This window comes from Aulostomus chinensis, chromosome 9, assembly GCF_037954235.1.
Source record: "Aulostomus chinensis isolate RoL2024-O1b breed Wild chromosome 9, RoL_Achi_v1.0, whole genome shotgun sequence".
NCBI lineage: Eukaryota > Metazoa > Chordata > Actinopteri > Syngnathiformes > Aulostomidae > Aulostomus > Aulostomus chinensis.
This window is the reverse complement of record NC_141328.1, coordinates 3,824,560-3,844,640: the sequence shown is the minus strand read 5'-3', so window position 1 is coordinate 3,844,640 and position 20,081 is coordinate 3,824,560. Positions and strand designations below refer to the sequence as shown.

The 20,081-nt window shown below is 44.3% G+C and overlaps 1 long non-coding RNA gene across 8 annotated transcripts in view; it reads left to right on the top strand.

Moving 5' to 3' along the window:
- The first annotated feature begins 784 nt into the window (after positions 1–784).
- LOC147255451 (uncharacterized) overlaps positions 785–20,081 on the top strand; it is a 65,864-nt gene continuing 46,567 nt past the window's right edge. For all 8 annotated transcript variants that reach the window (XR_015117841.1, XR_015117844.1, XR_015117843.1 and 5 more), the window contains exons 1-2: positions 785–1,001; positions 19,811–19,869. This is a non-coding gene — a long non-coding RNA (uncharacterized LOC147255451). The remainder of the gene's footprint in view (positions 1,002–19,810; positions 19,870–20,081) is intronic.

The window sequence follows — 20,081 nt, the reverse complement described above, 5'->3', positions numbered from 1 at the left end:
TTCAGTGTGTGTTTGCCATAATGCAGGGGTTGTGAAAGTGCGCCCCCTTGCTCTGCCCCTGTCCCTTATTTCCACGTCATGGAGTTGGCAACCCCAGCTGGAGCCCTGCGGGGTCCAGGATGGGAGCCGTCATCTGAGGGTGCAAACTCTTTCAGGATTTCAGACTTTCGTGTCTTTCCTTCCTGATTATGTCCCTTCCCTTCCTGACTTTTCTCCTCATCCCTTTCTCTTCACTTGCACCCCTTTGTCGTCCTCACTTAAGAGTCAGACTGTCTCGCGTTAACCCCGGCAGCAGAACTCTGTCTCCGCTCGTTCCTTCAAGCCTGACTGTTTGAGTTTCTGCTCACCTGCTGATCCCCGAGCACCCGTGGCTGAGGTGGTGGCAGGACTGCACTGAAGGTCACTGAGCTGCAAGAAAGGGTCGAGCATATTTGTACGTGGAAATCGAATGTACTCGGACACTAGGAGGTTCCTCTGCTCACAGACACAGTTCTCAGACCAAGGTTGGGCCAGGTTTTTATTGGCTTTAACCGTTTAACAAAAACAAAACAAACAAACAAACAAAAAAACCACCATAAACCCAACTGTTTTTCAAACTAGTATTCAAAGGGGAGATGGATTAAGGCCCGTGGGTGCTTCGGGGGCCCGAGCACTCACGGAGATGACCGAGAACTCACGTGTGGCGCCGCGCCGGCCTGAGCCAATAGGAAACTCGCTCCATCGGCCGGGAGAGTACGCTGCGCATGCGCGTCACACATGTTAGCCAGTAGCCTTTTCCCTGGCTTGACCCCTGTCCCCCCACAGCAACCAGTTTAACAACGGACAAATTTGGGAATAAAGCGCCGAAAAGAAGACGCGAGGTCCGGCTCCCACCCCCGGAGGCCTCCAGCGGGCCTCGGTCTCAGCTAACCGACAAAAAGATGACGACAATTGGATAACCACGACAACTTTGGACGGGCAAAAGTGAGGAGATTTTCCAGGCTAGCAGACAGATGTAACTGGTGAGTGGAGGGATTTTAAATGCCTGCTTCGCTGGTTGACGAGCTGCTCTGACGGCGTGTACTCCTGGGCTTTCTTTGCACAGGTGTGTTTCAAGGGTGTGTGTTACAGGTGTGTCTCAAAGTGCTGGATTTTGCTCTTCGTCCACCATTCCTTCTCTCGTGAAGCTCGTGTCGAAAATAGATTGTCTTGCATTGGTAAATGTCGTACACGCATTTTACCGGTGTGTATCTTTTCATCTGTTCGGTTCCAGCCGCAGGGAATGCCGTGTGTTTTATTTGTGTGTTTGTGTGCACGTCCAGAGTTCATTATGGTACTGAAGAGCTTGTGTTTGACTTCTTGAACCAAATCTTTAGAGCAGGAAGTCACACAGACCACGGTGCTAAGAGTGCATTTCCCACTGTAACCCTCTCCAAGTTTCCCCACGGACCCGTGCTGTATACGAGACCCAGTCCTGGTTCTGGAGAGCCTGGCTGTGGTTGAGCTCTCTGGGCAGAACTGTTGAACTCCATGTCATCACACGGTGCAGAGGTGTTCCTAATGAAGTTGTCAGGTACTGGGGGGTCCAGTTAAATCATGAGATCGATGACACGGGCAGACTCCTGTTAGAGGAGCTCAAGGAATCCAATAGGAAAAACAAGTCTTTGTCCTCTATTTTTAGGTGGGATAGTGTGTGTGTGTGTGTGTGTGTGTGTGTGTGTGTGTGTGTGTGTGTGTGTGTGTGTGTGTGTGTGTGTGTGTAGGCAGGGATTATCTTGAGCATTCCTGCATTCGCTCTATGAAGTATTCCTTGGGGTATGTTATCAGTCCGACTCAGATTGAAGGCATCTACTTTACCACATGAAGTTTGTTGATATATCTGGAAGTGATGCTGTACTTAACCCGTAAAAGAGTATTTTGCCTTTCAGGTACTCACAAATAGGTGTCATGAGCTCACAGAGGCTATTTTTCCTTCTGCATTAATTCTTTATAACTCCACAACGCAGCAAGAGTCAGACATATACATACATACACACATTTAGCTTGAAGTTAATGGAGACTGATTGCTAACAGCAGCAAAACAACCCAAAAACGTCCATTTAAAGGCTCTCAAGTGCATCGACTTTATCCAGGAGTATTTGCAGTAATCCACAAATACTTGGGTTTGAGCTCCGAACTGAACCAGAAATGTTGTAGTTTGCTTTTTTCCGGGAGGGGAAAAAAAACAACAACCCATCTTCAGCTGTTCAAGACACCGATTTAGGAGTACTCCAAAGGCAAGACCCACTTTTTAGGTTGAAGTATCTTTTTAAGACAAACGCTGATCAATTTCAAAGTAAGTAATCAACGTGACAAACAACACCTTGCGTCAACAGCTCCGTCTCGTTCTAATTTAGCATCGGCATTGACTACCTGAAGATTATGGAGATTAATTGCGTCAGGGTGCCGGTGGCCTGTGTGCGGCTGTCAAAGAGCCAGCGTTTGATTTGTGTGGATCATACATCATCATACGCCGCTCGCCGCTCGCCTCGGACATTTACCTTTCATCTCGTTTGTTGCAACACAGGAAGTTACTTGTGGCTGAAGTTCACTACAGAAAACAAGACCTCGCCAATTACTTTACATTTTAGATCACAAGCTACAAAGGCGCGCCGAGCTGGCACACAATGAGCTTTGTCATCCTGCAGGGCTGCATTTGAGGAAACTGACATGATGCGGAATCTGCACTTCCTTTGACTGAATAATTGTGCGATTATTCACTCCGTGGTTCTAAAAAAGGATGGATACATTTTTCTGTAAGAGTCCATAGTGCACACTCATACACAGAGTAGGAGAACTGGTGGAGATTTGTTAACTGGAACCTTTAAATGATGGTTTACAGCACGAGGAAGCGTCATTATCGCCTGATTATCATTCAAGATCGGAAGTCACATTACAGGGATAAATGGGGATAAATGAAATGGCTAATGAGCTGCTATTAAATATGTTTACACCACGCTGTATTTCTACATGCGGGATAAATGTTCCAGACAGTATTAAGCAGCCTCTTGTTTGCTGAGCTCCAGCTCTGGTGAAACGGGGCTGTGGGGATTTGGTCAAGGAAGTAATTGGACACAACAACAACGATGCGAGAAATTGATCACAGCTGTTGTAATTAGGAGCGATATGGGACAATCCATTTTTATACATCGCAGGCTGGGTGCTGAGTTACCCACAGTCGCCGCATTCCAATAAACCGGAGTGAAGCGGTTGTGATCCTCTTACGACGCACTTAAAAGAATCCTGCATTGTTTTTGAAGAATGAGCAGAGGGGCTCTTCCAGTGAGTGTCTGTAATATCAGCGAGGAAGGCGGACAGTACGCCAGTAATCAAATTACTTTTATGGGACTGTACGGAAATTAGTCACTTACAAAAAAAACAAGTCAACAATCCCTCCCCGGCCATTGTTAATGTCTTCCAATTTAGAAAAAGAACTGCTTTGGTGAAAATACATCCACCCCCCCCCCCATTTTAAGAACTGTTAGATAAACAATTAAGGACAGTGACTGAAATTACAAGAAATTTTTTCTTCCTACTTGTTTGTATTTACAGGACATTCATTTTATATCCCTGTTTAAGCGTTTCAGAGAGCACAGAGCTGAAGACCCACACTACATCCCTACGCCCCCCCATAACTCTGTTGGGACTTTGGACAACGGCAGTGGACTGTTCTTTAACGAACAAGTCCAGACCTTCACTTCAATCCTGGGGCTTAAATTCTTATACTTTATGCCGTAATTTGACGATGATCCTCTGGGTATAAAACCTAAACTTATTCCCATTTGTGTACTCCATCGATTCATCACCCTAAAGACCCACATCTGTATTCACAAAGAGCTGACATATCACTTCTGACACTGGTGATAAGAATAAAGATCTGATTCTGAGACTTTGCAAGTGAATAAATTCACATTCTTTTCATTATGTTGCACATTCAGGTTTCAGTTTTGGCTGGACTGGACTGAGTCGCATCTGTCGAGTGTTGGTGTTCCTCTTTTTTTTCCCCCCAAAATGAACAAATGAGTTTGGTACAGCGATGACCGGTGCAGCAGTGTGGCAAATGTCTCTTGCTACCTGGTGGACGAAGCACAGGTCAAAAAACAACTGACCACAAATCAAAAGAGGACCTGATAGGAACAAATAGGACGACAACAACAACAACGACGACGACGACGACAACGACAAAAGAGCGGCAGAAATGGACCTGATCACGACTTAAATCACAGGAGCTTTATTAACTACCTCCAAATTAACACCGCTCTCTTCAAGGAATTGTTCTACTCCAGTGTAATCAAAAACCAATTTCTCTAATTGTTACTAATTTATTGCCGTAATTTAATAGTCTGACGGTGGGCCTCCCCTCTGACAAGGCTTGGAAGGAGCAGCCCCCACATCACCCCTCCTGACATGATTGCAGGATTCGTGTCAGGATGCCTACCAAGGATCGTTCCATCGTCATTAACCGTTTAGCTAAGCTAGGATGATTGAGCTGTCGTGTAGAACTAAGTTCTGTCTTCAGTCATTCATGAACACCTGACTCTTGGATGGTTTTACGCATCAGCAACAAATACAACAGTGACCGCAAGGCGAGAATCGAATGTCCTGGAATCCCCATTTTAGCCATCGCCGCTGTTACGACTTGGTCACATGTTTGACCACTAACAGTCCCCTCGTGTTTCTTTGGTTTCATTATTTTTTTTTTCTCTCCTACTTTCTTCTCTTCCACTAATCATTTTGATACTGTCCCTGACTAATAACATTTAACAAGCGTAAGTCATGAGCCAATATATTTCTGAAATCGTTTAATTTCTGGTATAATTTCCTCATCTCGTTTGGGTTTACAGATTTATTAGAGGTAAATTATCCCGTCGCTAATGGCTAGCAGAAACCATTCAAATCCAGCTGTGAGTCATGTCTTAGACCGTCTGGTGTTATTTAAGGAGGAACTCTGGAGATCGGCCTTTATCATGCACATCCAGTAAGTCGTGGATTAAGTTGAGGATCTCTGGCACGTGTCACAGTACCGACGCGAGGAAAGGATCCTGTCTCATTCTGGTGAGATGTGAGCTTGAAGCGTGAGAAATAGACCGTTATGGACTTTTTATTTCTCCTCAAGGAAATGACAGCGAGGGCCATCTCGTGGTGATGGCGCGCTCGACGCCATCTGTTATGTAACACCATATACAGCAGCTGTCATATCAAGATGGATTATATATTCATTAGCTGTGTGCATAACTCCAGATATCTCTCTTTAACCTTTCTGGGTCTTCAAGGCTGCAGCCGACGTCTTTTACACGTATGAAGAAGTCTTGCACCTGGGGCGTGACTCAAAAAGACCATTTTAGTGTCAAAGCGAGGCTGCTGCTGCCTGAGATGTTGACGTTCGGTAAATGATTGGCTGGAGGAGGGCACAGTTGGATCCTAATAATTGTTGTACTGTAGGCTGGCTGTTGGAAGGCTTTATGTTCTCCTCTCTCAGGCGTCACTATATAAAGCAACAAGACAAAGCAGGGGGAAGTGTGCGGCGTTACGAGATCGCTAAAGTGAGTCAAATGGTTCAGACGCTGCGTATTGGCTGTTGTTGCAAGCTTAATCGTAGATTTAATAGGCCCAGACAGAGAAACAACTCGCATTTTTCATGATGCTATTTCTCCGAGGTATTAATGTTTGGACAAGCTTGCAAAGCTGCTGGTTATTTATAAACCGTGCGTTGTGGTCGGTCACTACCATTCAAGTGTCTCAGAGGAGGATTTTGGGTTGGATTCAGACGGCCACCATGGATTTCTCCTCAAATAAAGCAAAGACATACCTGCTCGGATCAAATAGAATCCACCTAAAGTACCCCTCAAACATTTTAGCACCAGCAGCTTTAATGGCAGATTACAGGCTGGGTTGGACTGGGATTATCAGTCAGACTGGGAACATCTCGCTAATGCACTTCCCCGGGAAATGCTTTATTCTGCAGACGTTTCCTGCATTCTGTTGAATCTTCGCGCGCATTACGTCCGAAATAATCAACCAACAGATCCTTTTCATGGCCAAGATTCGGACTTGTCAAAGTAAGAAAAAGCACTGTGGGAATTAATATTAATATTATTATTGATTTTCGATTTATGGATAAGTAATGAAGATCAAACCTACCTGAACCAACTGAAATTATTTTGACTAGTATTGCAATTCCCAATTAAAAGAAAGGAGAACCAAACGCGTGTCATCATACACATTTGACATTTAAAAAAAATGTAATGATTTTGTGATTATTTTGTTTTGTTCGCGTTTTTGCAGGGCTCCGCACCAAACAAAGATATTTTCTCATGTCAGTGTAGTCCTACCTTCAGGGTGGGACATTTGGAGCACCAAGACACTACACCAAGGTTTTTTTTACTTTAATAGATATCGCCCCTTGTGGTATTTTGATATTGCACATGGCCGTATTCCAGTTTAGATCAAATGATTAATAATTGTAGAGAAGTTCTGGGAAGCTGGACCTTCCAGTTTTGAATATGCTAATTTACTGCTGGGATTTAAAAAAACAAAACAAAACAATGAATGCAACAGAGGATTGAGCCATTATGTTGACAGATGCGTTTCTCCTGCTTTCAGAAGCCAAAACTGTTGTGGAAAGGACCCAAGTGCTCAGTACAACGTACTGACATGTACTTTTATACTGTATATTTAATCCACCTGTTCAAACAATAGAGCAAGAGTTGACTCATACTGCTATACACCACCCAAATAATGCTCTGGTGCTGCTGCTCCGACCTGTGTCTCTTCTCTATGCAGTCAAGGCTTCATGAGTTATTCAGACAGTAGTTTGTGCAGAGACCCATGTACAATGATAGAACCCATCACTCGAGCTGACACCAGACACGGTCTTTGGTGTTGGGACGGCCTCATTAAATGTTTTAAGATGATAAAACACAGAAAATGCACAGAAAGTAGGAAGCAGGGTCTGAGGCCGGCGTGACGGACGGATTAACGAGGCTTTCGCAAGGTCTGCGTCATAGGAAATGAAATGCATCCCGTCAGCGTGCTCGCTGGCTGGGCTTGCAGCAGCTGAGGCATCCGCTGCATTCGCTCCTGCGGGAACAGGTTTAGTTGGATTTTTAATTATCTGACTCTGATTTCTAAATGAGTTTTTTTTTTTTTATGCCAAAACTAATAATACCAATAGGCAGCGATGGACCTTGGGAGACTTGAATATGCTTGTGAGGAGACAGATTGTTCTCGATTCAAGACCTCAGAGATTACCACCCCCACTTAGAGGGCTATACGCTAATAAAAAACACTTGTAAGGCGATTAAACGACACAATCACATCAAGGTCTTAATCATTATTCTTGATAGCAAAGAGCCACATTCATTCACGCCTCATTGATGCTCTCTTTGAATGTGCTCACTACTTAATTCTGCCTTATTTTCCTGCTACTTTGGAACTGTTGGAGCAGCAAATGGATGAGGTGATTCGATACAGCTAACAAAGAGTAGGGATCCACCCGCTGTGAAAGCCCAGGCTGGTATCCATGCCTATTTTTATTGTCCAAATTTGGCTGATGGTTGGTTGTGGAAACGGGTGCTTTTTTGGGGGGGGGGGAAATGTTTTGTAAGCGTTGTCTTAATTTCCCGTTTTGTGTCCGAGAAACCAAAAAGATAAAAGATAAGTTGACGATTTAAAAGCCACCGCCTGTAAGGACGACTTCCGGGTTACAAAAAATGAATGTAATCTTTCACGTTAACATGAGTTTCCACTTTATCGGTCATCAGCAGAACCTTTGCATTGCAGTGCTGCACATCTGCTCGCCTGATTGATGCGCCCTTGAAAAGCACTTCATCATAACGCCATTGACCGAAGACCATGGTTAGGCCAGGCTGAGCCTAGTTACAATAGTTCAGCCCCTTTTGGCGCAGGTGGGGCTCATGTTCATGAACAGCGTATGTGCCGGCTTGAGACTTACAGTGACTCTTGGGCTTGAGTCTGCAGGTGAAGCAGTCCCGTATATTAACCCAAGTAGCAGCATTTATCGTCTGCTCTGCACCAGATGCTTTGAATGCACAAAATTGTGTTCCCTTTTTTAAAGAAATACTTTAAATGAGGTATTTTGTCTTTTTTTTTTTAATTTTGTTTTGTATTTGTATTGCGTATTTAGTTTTGTGTTGTTGTGTTCAATAACTAGGGATGGAAGCGAGTTAGCGGCTAAATCTGGCGCACCAGGGTTTTTGATTCCCTGCAAATAATTAATGTACACGTGGTCAGCGGATAACAAGAAGGAGCCTAATGATACAAAACGAAAGCAGTCAGTAATTCTGCTCGAAAGAAATTAGACCGCATGGAAAACGTTAGCGGGTAGAAATCACAGACATGTGTTTTAATATGTATGTGAAAGTGAAAAATGTAGAAAAATAACTGCTCAGGTAAAGCACAGATACCTGAAGTACTTGTACTTTGAAACAGTGAATTCAGATTCCTCTCCAACGAGGTGAAAGCTCGTCCGTCAGCCCACCCACACACACACTGTCAACACTGTCTCTCTCTCTCTCACACACACACACTGTCAACACTGTCTCTCTCTCTCTCACACACACACACACACACACACACACACTGTCAACACTGTCTCTCTCACACACACACGCACACACGCACACACACTAGATAACCCTTCATTCTTCATTTGCTGGCACCGTCTCTTGTCTGTGTCCCACTGTACATTTGGTGCAGCACATCAATATCACTAGACTCTAGCAAGGTACGCCTTGAGGCTTCACCCACCGATTATTAGCCGGAGACGAGATTCTGTATCCCAGCAGCTACCAAAGAACACAGGCGGATGGATATTTACTATATTTATTTTAATTCCGCTGCATTGAGACAGAGCAGCCTGCCTCAGATCTCCTTGTGTGCCATCTCGGGGTTTAGCCTTGCCGAGACCCTCCAAATAAGCACGTCCTCCTGCTTCGCTTCTCAGGAGACATAATTGTTGGTAGACATTGTGATTCCTGCCAAGTTGCCGGAAAGTTCCCATCTATTGCAGGTTTTTGTAATCCGGACGCAGCGGGCTCCCTGTGCTGTTACTCTCATCCCATTGACAGATTCACGACTGAGGAAAAAGCTGATGAGACCAAAACAAGCAGCATGTGAGGAGTATCATCAGTCACATCACCTCGTTAGGGTCAAACCCAGACACAGAAGCGTCCTGGAATCCTAAATTTGCTCTGTATGTCTGACTGATGCTTTCTGTGACTCATAAACTGGCAAAACTTTACCAGACTATGTAATGTTTATGTTTCATGCCGTTCCTCAGGATTTTTTATTTTTATTTTTATCAAGGATTAGTTGATAATATCAGGCTCCTTCGCTTGGATGGGGGGGAAAAAAATGTCCTCAATATTAAATTTAGACCAAAATTAAGGTCTACAGTGGTTTAGTGAGAACAATATAATACAAATATATCTCAAATACAATCTCAAAGGTTCATCATGTCGCTAAGGCGTTGTTGCAAAACAAATCCATTTTGAGGCAGCCGATATTTATGAGGAGAAACGCACTCGGTGAGATATAATAAAAGAAGCTCCTGGAAGCACTTCAGCTGTTTGAAACGATCTCAATCAGTGCTCAGTTATGACAGCGACGTGACATAAAGAACCTCTGTAGCAACGAGGGGGAAACCGACACCCTTATCCAGAAATCTGTGAGGAGAGACACAAGGAAATGAACTCTCAACACTTGCGGTAAATAACAGACCACCAGACCTTCCTGGGCCTCCTCTTTCATTCTCCTCCTCTGTTCCGTATTAAGTGCATTGTATACATTTCTTTCACTGTGCATCTGATGATATCTCAGCAAGACCGTGATCAACATAACCGTATCATTCAGACAGTATATCAAAAGCACTATAAGATTGGCCACAACGTGAAAGCTTCCATGCTATTTTCAGCTCCCGTGCTACAAGATAATACCGCTGTGAAATCCGAGTCTTCACCATGAATTAGTCCAAGTGCTGTTGACATTGTGTTTTGATTTGTGTGAGTCAAATCCCACGTGACCAGCTGATTATCGAAATAATGATGTGCCAATGTGATCAGTTCCAGTGGGGAAAGTCTCTCCTCCCGTCTTGCAGAGAGGTTCAGGCTGCAGTGTGTTGCTGAAGGACACTCCAGCTGGGTGGATGAATGCTAATCGTGCGGGGGAAAACCCAGGTCCTCCAGTCGATCGCGCTGCCTCGCTACACTGCTGCCGGGGACGCGGTGGGTGCACTGCAAAAAAACAAAGTCCTGCCAAGAACACGTAAATGAAAAAAATCAAATCTTGGCAAGTTTTTTTTGTTATTGGTTTTTTTTTTTTTTTTAATCCCACTTAGATGCGTTGGATGATGAACTTTTTTTGGGGAAATACCTTTTTGTTTGCAAGTCTCCCCGGAGCTAGACAAGACGATAGACAGACCTGCTGACCGCTTGATAGCTTAGCACAATGAATAGTAGTGGATGGGCAGGTTAGCATACCGCTGTCACAGCCTGCGCTACTATAACTAGTGTTGGGCGAAATAACAAATAGTCAACTCAGTTGCTGACCAAAAGGTATGGTGTGTCCCAAATCGCATACTTCCATACTGCATACTTAACATTTTCAAACTACTATGTACTCAATCGGGCAGTCCGCCAGTTTTGGGGGTGCAGTGCTGTCCCAGATCACATACTGCTGCACAGGGTATCTTATCGTCTTTCCCAGATCTGGGGAGGATGGCCAGTAAGCAGGTTTCCCCCCAAAAATAGTTATTTGAAGTGTAATGAGATTGTTCTGAGTAGAAGTTAGACAAATATACCTGCCGAGACTTTTAGAGGAGGGTGTGTGTCGTGTTTTCTGTGCAGTCTGACACAATGAGAAATGAGATGCTGCGGCCCAGAGAGTTTAGTTCTCGATCAAACATCGAATTTGTTTACTTTTAATTCAGTACATGCCAACAGCAAGGTTACTCTAACTTTCAGCAGGTGAGTCATTGACACAGCCAACTTATTCCCCAAATTACTAATGGATATTAACTTTTTTTTAGGAGTCACTCAGGCGACACCACAGATAGCCTCCCAAAGGGCATTTTAGATTGAGGTGCCCTCGTGAATGGAGAGAAGTGCTCATGTGGGGAAGCCACTGGTGTGATGAATAAATCCTCCCAAACCCAGGATTTAATTGTTGTGACATGGCTGCTGAGCATCTCGACAAAGGTTTGCGGAATTGGGTCCAAAATTAAACCTGATCCCCCCCCCCACCCTCCATTAAACATATGCGAGGTGAACACCAGGAAGTAATAAAAACTTTGGGAAGTAGATGTTAGCGACTCCCTGCGAGCAGCAGACCTCATTCATGAAATGTTCTTTTGGACAAATGAGTTCTTACACACTGTTTTGGCCCTCAGTTTAGTCTTACAGACGGATGGCAATTCCTGATGGGCATTTCGAAGCTACTTGCACCTGCATGCATGTGCTGTGGACCTCCAGAAACGGCTCGCAAATACGTTTTTTTACAAGAAGCATTCAGTTCATGTATGGAGCAAGGTGTTGTAAATAGCCATCAGGCTTTGCTGCTGGTCTGTAAGACTAAATTGAGGGTTACATGTCTCGTGGCGTATATGATTTTATTTATTCCATAAATTTTCATGAATGAGGATTGCATCATACACTTTCATGTCAGACTTTTCCCCCGGTAATGTGTTTTTATAACGATTTAGAATTCCTAACCCCTTAAAATATAACTGCAACTGATAAAAGACATTCATATTTAAATTTGTCACCATGGAAACTGGCCCATTACTTTGGGTTTTGTTGGGAGGAAACACGTGGGGGAAAAAAAAAAACATGATTGTCAAAAGTGAATTGTGTGCAGATGGTGCCAAGACTTCCATGGTGAGCAACGCCGATGAGCTCCTGGTGAGTCAGGTGTGCTTTCATCCAGCCCGCAGTTTACATGTACAGACGGACTGCTAGTTTGAAGCTCTGGCTGCGTTTAACGGGGATTATCACGCAGAGACTCGTGAAAATTTAGAGGGTGACGGAAGCAGTAAAGATGATTTGGGAGGCGTAAAGGAAAAGTACTATTATGAGTTATTTGTTGAAGGAGAAATGAGTTAAAAAATTGCATTTAAATAACAAGCCCAACACTGCTTGTGAATCAGCCCCGTCGCTGTAAGTGGTCGTTTGTTGTGTTTATTTTCTTGCCATGAAAATTGATGGCCTCCAAGATACAGGTGATCAAAAACCATGAAGTGCAATTCATCCATTTTCCCTGGGGGCTATTTTACTGCTAAATAAATCTAAGCGTTACGGTGGGAAGACTCAGACGGGTAGAGTCCCTCTCATCACCGGGTGTGGCGCAGCGCCCCTGTCCTCTGTCTGCATTGTCTTTTTTTGTTTGGGACATTTCATCTTTGGACCGTGGGTTTGTTGTAGCCAATAACAGCAGGACCAGATGTCTCCAGACACCCTGAAGGACCGCGAGAGACGGCCGAAATAAATGGGTAGTCGCTGGCACTTCCTCCCTCTCCTGTTGTTTTTTTTTTGCTAATTTTTGTCCGTCTGAAAAAGTTGTGGATTGATTTTGATGAGATTTGGTCGGAGGATAGGCCTTAGATTGAGAAACTATTCATCTGATTTAGATCCAGATCTAATTCTGTCATATCTCCGTGGTGGAGGTGTGCACTCTCTCTGAGGGCCCTCTGGTTTTCCCTCGCCGATTTTTTTGATTACCCTCTTGTATTTGAGGAAACGCGGGTGGAGTAAGTGGGCAAAGCTTCACTCTGAAAGTAGAATGAATCTTGAGTTTGCTTTGACTCACTTGAGAGAGAATGAGGATGGTGATGAAGAGTTGTCAATGTTGTTACTGCATCTCGAAAACTCCGGTTGTTGGTAGTGAACACCTCTGCTAACAGGCTGAACGTGCAAATGGCACCACCCTAATCCACTGCTGTAGCCACGTTCTTCTCTCTTTTTTTCCTCCTGGGTGACTCACCGCGAAGCGGCACACAACCACCTTCCAGTTCCATCTGTGTGAAGCAAAGGTCTTTGTTTTCATCGCAACTGTTTTTTTTTTTGTTTTTGTTTTTTAACTTAAGGCAAAATTGTGGTAGCGTGCAGAGTAAAGCGATTTTGGTGGAGTTGCAAAATTTGGTGATGGTCATTCATTACGTGCTTGTTCAGCCAGGAGCAAAAGTAGCAGTGCTGATTCTCATTTTCATCACTATTTCTGTGTCAGGATTCTAAACTTACCAAACAATGTTACATCAACGTTAATAATGGGAGAAGGTGTGTGTGTGTGTGTGTGTGTGTGTGTGTGTGTGTGTGTGTGTGTGTGTGTGTGTGTGTGTGTGTGTGTGTGTGCTTACCAATGGCCAAAATAACTCCGCTAAATTGAGGTTCATATTATTATTTTTGCCGGCACGGTGGAGCAGTGGTCCTCACTGTGGCACCCCCAGCAAGAAGGTTGTGGGTGGAGCCCCGGCTGGAGCACGTGGTCTTTCTGGGTGAGTCTGCATGTTCTCCCTGTTCCTGCTGGGTTCTCTCTGGTACTCCAGCTTCCTCCACAGTCCAAAGACATCAAGAGGGACCAGGTTAATCCAGACTCTAAATTGACCGTAGGCGTGGCTGGGAGAGCCAATGGTTGTCTGTCTCTATGTGTTGGCCCTGCCATGGACTGGTGACCTGTCCAGGGGGAAGGCTGCTGGGATAGGCTCCACCCTGAACAGGATAAGCAGTGGAAAATGGATGGATGAAGAGTATTTTTTTTTTAAGTTTTGTGTATTTCCTTCACAAGTGTGGTTCTCTGAAATGTATTTTGATCGAAGTGTATGACACATAAGTTCATGTGGTCAGAAAATCTCCCTCTTTTACAGCTTCAGCAGTGTTAAACATGATTTGGGTCGTCTTTAATAAAACATGCCCTTCGATCAAAGGGGATCCATAGTGACATAAATCTTAAATCATTAATTTTACATACCCAGTTTAATGTGGCCTTATAGGGAAAATGTCTTTTCAATATTCATGTTTTACCGCACAGTCATGAGCTCCACACCGAGTCTCTGCCGAGGGAATCGCCCTCTCTTAAGTTTGAACTCTAGTCAGTGTTTCCACGAATAAGACACAACAGATTCATCCTGTTTTGACTGATTGAAAATGTGCACGGTGTCTACAATATCTTCATATTCAATTAACCCCAAACTGGAGGGAATTCCAATCACAATGGACCTTAACAAACCAGTAATTATGTTTATGTGTGGCAGCACCCAGAAGGTAGCATCTGCACGCCACCAGACAGATGAGCATCATCGCGGCTCTGATCAAATGGAGCAGGAGCAGAACTTCTAAGACGGGACACTGGCGGCGCGTCTCTACTGAACACTCGTAATGAGGCATTGAGTTTTCCCTTGTGACTGACAAATAAATACAAATCAACGACTAAACACATTTCCCCAAAAAGAAAAAAAAGGGTTTTCTGTGCCGTTCTCGACAAAGCAGACGTGAATGCGCCAGATGAGTCAAATCAGGTGGTTTGAAAAACAAAAGTGTTTTTGCGCGGCATGGATCCGATGACTTGAGCTGTGCCGCTTTAGTTCTTTTCCCTTGATTGAATTCTACTTGGGGGGACATTAATTGCTGAAGTTAAGAAATGTCACAGCAATCCACATATTCTTGCTTTTTACTTACTTTTCAAAGATTTTATAATGATTAAGTGGCACTTTGAGCTTTCAAGTAAGCATAAGTAATTGCCAGGCACATCAGAATGAGTAATGTGTTATTGAAATCTAAAGAATTCTTTCATTTAAATTGGACCATCTTTTGCACATTGAAGTGAGGGTTTTCAGATGTTCTGTTGTACGGTTTAAATGTTCTAAAACCCACGTTCACACAGGTGCTGCTGTGCTCCGTGTAGCAGGTGTAGGTAGAATATTTCTCCTCCCTCTTCATCCACGACAAGTGTGTTCATGCAGGCCGTTATGGATATTAATGAACCGCATTTAAATCATCCGGAATGATGTTAAAGCAGGTAAGCATCAGATGATTACCGCATCAGCCAACAAGATTTAATAAGTGTGATTATCCAAAACAAGCAGGGATTTCTCTTGCAGGTTCCTTCACTCTAAAACCTCATCATTCTAATGAATACAAACAAGCTGTCCCCTCCAAATTACATTTATTTCCTGCTTTTGTTTTGCCAATTACCTTCTGCAGGAAGGCCGGGACGCCGGCTGAATTTACAGCCAGCAGTTCTTTCAAGTGACGGACGCGTTTTGTTGTTCTACCAGACGGACGACAGAGCAGGGAGATAATGATCATGTAAAGTGCAAGCTGAACAACGGATTCCAGGGTTGGCGTCTCCAGTTTAGTCCAGCAAAAGCACTTTGATAAAGGTTGGATAAAGATTGGGATGATAATAAGGTTAAAAAAAAAAAAACGGGAAAAAAAAACTGTGCTTTAAATCACTGTTGACTTTCTGAATCATTCCCTAAAATTGGTTTAGTTGCCACAGGCAGATATTGCAGGAGATCAAATGCAGATAAATTCAGCTCAAACATTTTGCAGCCGGGCCGTTAAATCTTGGTGGTCTTACATTCCTCAAACAACGCGGCTGCGAGGGTGCATTGAGCTTCCCATAAGGTAAGGGGGGTAAGGGGGCTTGGCCCTTTTCTTTTCTTTCTTTTTTTTTGGCATATCAAAAAACTGTTATTATCTGTCAGCGGATCTCTGACTGGTGGTTCTAAAATCTAAAAGAGGCAAGAAAAGAATAATCATAGCAGTGTTTGATCGCCTGGAACTGCAAATCTGCTTTCATTTGCTTAGAATGAGTGCTTTATATCGATGGAGTCAGCAGGTCCTTGTTGCAAACCCTCCTCTTTGGAGGAAATGGAAGCAACACAAGCTGGATGCATTTGGTGGAAAATTGTGTTTATTAATAGCAAAGCGGGTGTAAGCAGAAAAATTAGGCAAACCTTAAAGGAAGAATGGGCCTGTGGGTGTTGCTCAAATAAAAAAAACAAAAAAACTAATTCAACCGAAAGAGAGAGCTCTCAACACGAGAGCTCTAGCTATCTAACCAGAATGAGCCATGAAAGGAAATTCTCTTGAGGCTAATCGAGACTGAAGGAAAATCCAAAAACAGTAACCTGTGGGAGAGCGGCCCCCTAATAATCTCGTTCCTAGTTATCACACAGTGACACACAGCTACGGGCAGAGCGGGGAGCTGCTCACAGTAGTAAACCAACCGCGGTGCCTGGCAAGCTGGCCAGAACCTGAAAGTACGCAACCGGCGAACAAGTGCAGAAGCAATATTTCAGAAGGGCCCGAACCACAGGGAGCTGTAACCGTCCTCTTCAGCCGAGCCCCTGACCACTACAGACGGCTCCACAGACACCAAGAGGACAGTCAGAGGATGTGGAGTTTTTGCACTACACTGTGTGATGCCATCTACTGCCTCTTCCAGTGGTACACCGCCCAGACTCTGGCTGTCAGTCGCTCTGTCTTGACCGTCGGCTATCCAGTTGTAGCCTAACAAAGTTATTTCTGATTCTGAATGATTTATTTCTGGCTAGTTGTATTTGTTTGTTTGGAGACCTTTGAGAAGCCAAAGTTTGAAACATTTCGGATCTTTCACGTAGCAGTGTACCGGCTAATGTGAGTTCCGCTACTCTCCTTGGAAAGGGAGTCCGCAGCTTCACCACTAGATGTCAGTAGATCTCGCATACCCATCTTATTACGCTTGTAAAGTCTTATTTCCTTAACTGGTGTTTACTGCTCCAGGTCATTTGTTCATTTCATTTTTTTTTTCTCTTCTCATCATGTTCAGTGTTCACTCTTACAGGAAATATGAAGATAAAAGGTAATAACTTGACCGAGGTATGCTAACATTTCCCATCCACTCCCATTCATTGTGCTAAGCTAATTGACTGTCTTGGTGGCTGTCAGCTCTCTGGTGAACACAGGGTGGAGGGAAGGACATCCATCCTCTCATCTGGTTCTGGGGAGGATGGGAAGGCAGTAACTTTCCCTAAATGTGTTGATCACGGAATTACACACGACGACGTGAACAGCCTCGCCGAGAGCAACATTTACTAACCGCCATTCACCAACTGAGGCGACACCACAGTTCCTGCAGCTGCAGTCATTAATTCAGGGTGAAACGCTTTTATCTTAATCTGCTTTTGCTGAGAATTGTTAAAGTATAAAGAATGTATATTGTGAAGTATACAGAGTCCCCTGGCTTGTTCTTTCACATTATGTTTAACTGCCATTATAACAGGGTGCAGCTTGACTCAGGCATCAGGTGGTTGAGTTCTGAGCTCAGCTGATTCATTTGATTGATTCTCACTTCAAATATTTAAATTTCTACCAGAGGCAAAAGTCAAAGACCTTGTTTGTTTGAGCCTGTCTTTGTTTGTTTGTTTGTTTGTTTGTTTTGTTTCAGTCCCACCTCTTCTTCCCTATCACAGCTGTTTACCATCTTATGAATCAAAAATAATCCTGCCCTGTGTGGATTCACGTCAAAGAAATATCCAAGAAAAGTCTATACATCGTCCCAGTACATTGAATTGGGAGAACATGATGAGCAGAAAAGATGTAACAGAGAAATGTCTCCGACACGGTCAGCTTTGATGGCTGCAATCAGCTGAAGTTGAACAAGCGGTCCGAGTGTTCTCAACATGCTGATGGTGTCCGACCACTCTGAGCTCATCACGTCAAGGACCTGCTGCCGGCACAAGTCAACACATAGCAATTAGCTCTGCTTCACCGTGTTGAAGTGCACCGTTGCAGGTTCATACTTCAGAATAAAAGCATATTTAAATGCAGATTTAATTATTTAATGGTAAAGTTGTCTCATTAATGCGAGTCAGTGATACTGTTCATCAATGATGTATAACCAACCAACCAACCTCCACCTGCGTCACTTACTGTTTTATGAAGTTATGTTGAGTTGCTTAAGGACACACATCGGACTGTGTAGCTGCAGGGAAATCTTAGAGGTCACTCGCTCACCTGTTGATGGTATTTGTTCATCCGTTCATCCATTTTCTACCAGTTATCCTGTTAAGGGGGGGGGGGGGGGGGGTTCACCCTGGACAGGTCACCAGTCCATGGCAGGGCCAACACATAGAGACAGACAACCATTGGCTCTCCCAGCCACGCCTACGGTCAATTTAGAGTCTGGATTAACCTGGTCCCTCTTGATGTCTTTGGACTTTGGAGGAAGCTGGAGTACCAGAGAGAACCCACGCAGGAACAGGGAGAACATGCAGACTCACCCAGAAAGACCCTGTGCTCCAGCCGGGGCTCAAACCTGGAACCTTCTTGCTGGGGGCCACAGTGAGGACCACTGCACCACCGTGCCGCCCGTATTTGTTTATATCCATCTTCGGTTGGGTTAGTGTGTTGTTCTTTTCTGGCTAGGAGACACTTCATGTATTCACCCCCCTTCATAACTTACATGATTATTGTCAGTCAAAGTCACTAATGCACTTTTGATGTGACTCACTTTTTCGCTGCCATGCCAGTAAGTGGTCCCTCCCCCGCACCCCCTTACCTTGCTACTAGGTTTCATCGGAGACGGTTGATGAGACAATGGCATTTCATCCACATCTTGCCGTCCACATTATTATTAACCCGGAGCTGAAGTCCTTACATAATGCAGCTTGCTTCACTCACAAATGCGTTCAAAGGTAGAGTACAATATCCTGAGAGCTGGGCATGTCATTTGTGGTTAATATCAAAACACTGAGGATGAGTCAAGTGGAAGACAATGGAGCTGGTTCTCCATATAAAAGCCCTCCATGTCATCACAAGAATGACACACGACTTTCACGTGTGCCCCACGTGGGGATACATAAGTCATGCAATGTGTTTTCCCTGCAAGGGAAGGTTCCGAAATGGAATGCACAGCGACCGTCACTTCATCCTCAGGTGTAAAATGGAACGGCACAGTGCACAACCTCCATTCAGGATTAAAGTTTTCTGCTAAATGGGATTTTGCAGTTCATATCTGTTTGTTTTGCATTTGATGTCAGTTGGAGGGGACAGAGGAAGAAACTGAGACGCAAATACAACTTGTCTCCTGACAGAAAGGTATTCCTTGAAAAACCCGACAAAGCTAAAACGGAAGAAGACACATGAAGGATAATCCAATGAGCCACGTCACTGAGTACACCCGTACGATGTACTGCCGTCTAATAATACAACTCTGCCATGAATTCTTCTTTTATAAAGCTCACAGTGCTTTTGTTGGCCTGCCCATGCATGTTATGAATCTCTAGATGAGCGCTCATCTGCCACCCAAATGTAAAACAGATGGGCCTGCCTGACATGAACAGGGGCTGGTCCTGGATGGCTCTCAGACCTGCTCACAAACCTGGCCCAGGTGATTATGGGACTGGAGAGCAACCCAGCAGAAGAGAGGTTGTTCCCAGGGTGTGAGGACAGAAACGAGGCTGTCGTGCTTTCCCATCTGGAGTTACCGCATGTAGCGCGTGTCTGTTCGCAGCATAGCTCAAAACAGTGATTTTGATGAACACTGGTGATAAGATTTTTTTTTTTTTTTAATTAAAAGAAACTGGAGATGATGTGGATCGAAGTGTTTGTTAACTTTGTGCCTCGGCGCAGCTTTGGTTTTTCCAACCCCCCAAATTTGGATGGAATGTAATGAAATTAAGCGAGTAGACGAACCCTAGTTTGAGAAATCCAGACCTGATGCCGTCCCGCCTCGGCTGTAGTTGTTCGTGCTCATGTCAGCCCCTGAACTGATGCTAAATCGTATCTGACCACAGGAAGCGTGCTGACTCACGATGGGGATCGGGCCAGGACTGCTGGGACAGCGCAGTAACAGGTAGGTTTTACTTTTAGCTTTAGCTTGGCAGTTGAACGTTTATCTCCGAGGATGCATGCATGTGCACATAATGTTGATCGTGTTGGATTGCCGTAGTGTACCTAATAAAGTGGGTGGAGGGTGGGTTCCACCACCCTCTGTATATTCCCCGCTCATTGATTGGGTAAACTGTTTGAATTTGAGCGACACGGTGCAGTCGGCTCCAGCAGGAC